This window comes from Furipterus horrens, unplaced genomic scaffold (genome assembly GCF_987537825.1).
Source record: "Furipterus horrens unplaced genomic scaffold, mFurHor1.1.pri manual_scaffold_17, whole genome shotgun sequence".
NCBI classification, from domain to species: domain Eukaryota; kingdom Metazoa; phylum Chordata; class Mammalia; order Chiroptera; family Furipteridae; genus Furipterus; species Furipterus horrens.
This window is the reverse complement of record NW_028327187.1, coordinates 13240952-13243489: the sequence shown is the minus strand read 5'-3', so window position 1 is coordinate 13243489 and position 2538 is coordinate 13240952. Positions and strand designations below refer to the sequence as shown.

The window sequence follows — 2538 nt, the reverse complement described above, 5'->3', positions numbered from 1 at the left end:
AGCACCTATATTAGTCTAGACACTATAATAACTCTGCACCAGATTCATGAGGATGGGCAAAAGGAATAGAGAAATTGAATTACTTTATTTTTATTAAACTATGATGATGTATTGAAAAGAAGGGACTATTTAAAATTTCTTATCTCATGGGGTAACATTTGGGTGAAACCATGTTTTGTTTTGTTTTTTACAGATCCTGCCTCAGGTTTATTTGTACAAATATCACAGAAGGACACCAGCTCCATGTAGACAGCAGCCCAGGGGGTCACACCAGTCCTTCTATCCTCCCACGTGCAGACAGAGGTCTCTACTGTGGAGCCTTCTCGGGGGGCTCAGCACCTTCAGGAGCCTAAGCATGAGCTGGAGCTGAAACTGCAGCTGTATCTGCAGTCTGTGACTTGGTTTGACCCTTGGCTTTTGCCTTTGGTTATCAGAGCCAGAGACCCTCGGTGATGCAGGCACAAGCACGTTTCCCAAGCTTGGAGTGAGCAATGTAGGCAAGCTGCCTGAGCTTGTGGCTGCTGGACTTTGAGATCTTGGGCTTGACCCCTTTGAGCTTTACAAAAGGTTTGATAGCCTCTGCATGTGCACTTATGGCCTTGGGGTTGTTTGCCTGCATCTTCTTCAGGCCCTTCTTGTTGTACTTCTTGGCAAAGTGCATGTTCTTCAGAACTTCAAGTCTACCCCCTTAAGAGAGTTGTATCTTTAGTGATCAGGGTTTATTGATTCCATTCCTGTGCCATTTTCGGGACTGGTTGTGCATGGTGTGGTTCTTGGACTTGGCCATATCTGCATCCAAGCCCTGAAACCGTGTTTAACACTGAGATGAATACTTAGAAATTTAATACTTAAATATTGGGTTTTTTCCCTTATAAATTTGAGCTTCTTACTTAATTGGTGTAATTTGCTATTTGTATTATGTTCATAAGAAATTTGATCTGACTTCTGGCCAAGATGGAGGCATAAATACACACACTGCATCTCCTCACAACTAAGAAGGAATTTACAACCACTTCAAAACTAAAACAAAACAAAACAGAAAATCAAAACTACAGGGAAGTTCAGCAAATAAATAAAGAAGAAATAACCAGCCATAAAGGTAGGAGTGATAGAGAAATAACCGCCATGTTCTGTTTCTATAAATGTTACAGAATCAACCTGGCTGCAGGTTCCATTAGTCCCATTGGGGGTCGCCAAAACTGTTACAGAGTGAAAAGGGGTTTTTTTCACATGGTGCCTTGGTGTAAAACCCAACAACTAGTGTTGAGGAAAACAGGTCTTTATTTACAGTATTCCAACATGGGTAGGGCAGTGAGCACTTCAGCTCAGAGCCCTGTTCTCCCACAGGACCCAGCACTTTCCTTGATCCCCAAAAGGCTAGAAGCCAAAACCATGCCCAGAAGTTCCCCATCCCTTATCTGTCAGCTGCCTCCTTCAGGATCTGGGTGGGGTACGATGTCATCAGCCTCTGTATAACAGTCCAGGAAAACATGTGCTTTGCCCTTTAAAAGCCACATGGTATTCTCCCTTTCAAAGCAGTATGGAGTTCTCTGCCTTCCTTGCAGACTGCGTGGATCACCTCTCTCCCTCTGAAAACCACATGGAGATCTCTCCTTCCGGCAAACCGTGTAGATAGATCTCCTCTCTTCCTCTTTCTAAAATGGTTGCCACCTTAGTTTTAAATCCCCAACTTCATCCTGTGACACAGTGGGCGTAGTTACCAGTTCTGACCACTCACAGAACCTTGCGCAGGCTCTGTATGCTCTTTCCGTACCACTCCATGGTCAAAACCCCTCCCATCTCCTTGGGGCCTTGGAAGAACCAAAGCCATTTTCATAACTAAGACACTAGCTACTAGCCATAGTCATGCAAAGGCATCTTAAAAGCTGTTCCCTTTTCCCCATTTCCCAAACCGCAGGCTCTGGGGATTTTTGGAGACCCCCACTCTGTAACATAACTGTGCTTACATCAGAAAACTTTTTGAACAGTTTGCCTGCAAACAATCTGCCAATGAGCATTGACTTCCACTTGTGATGGCGGAATGCCATAAAAGCCTGCCAGATGTTTAGCTCGGGGCTCAGACCTTTGGAGACTACACCTCTGGGCCCACATGCATGAACAAAAGTTTGTTCCTCCACCTCTCTGAGTGCTGCTTGAGTTTCTTGCAACCGGTAATTTCCTGCAACAGGAGGGGCAGAGCTGGGATGGAGAGAAAGAGGAGCAGAGCAGCGGCTGTGGGGGCGGTGCTTGGCGGGCAGCATGGCTAGAGTGGTATGGCTGGCAGGAGCGCGGCAGGTGCAGCTAGCAGTAGCCATGGCAAAAAACACAGTCATACAGTTTAAACCCGAGAAGCGATCCCAGCCCCAAACCAGACCAGGTAGCTTGCGGTTCCAGTGCCAGGGAAAATAGAGCCACGTTGCTTCTGACTGTGAAAGCAAGTTGGGGCAAGGGCAGAGGAAGAAGCTACCAGTCTCAAAAAGGAAGCAACTTGCTTAGTACGGGAAGGGGGAGAAGTGCTTGGAAAACTGGCGGCAACCA

General features: G+C 46.2%; 1 pseudogene; it reads right to left on the bottom strand.

Annotated features, from left to right (window-relative positions):
- Nucleotides 1-307: 307 nt before the first annotated feature.
- On the bottom strand, nt 308-787 carry LOC149990561 (large ribosomal subunit protein eL29 pseudogene; annotated as a pseudogene).
- Nucleotides 788-2538: the final 1751 nt, after the last annotated feature.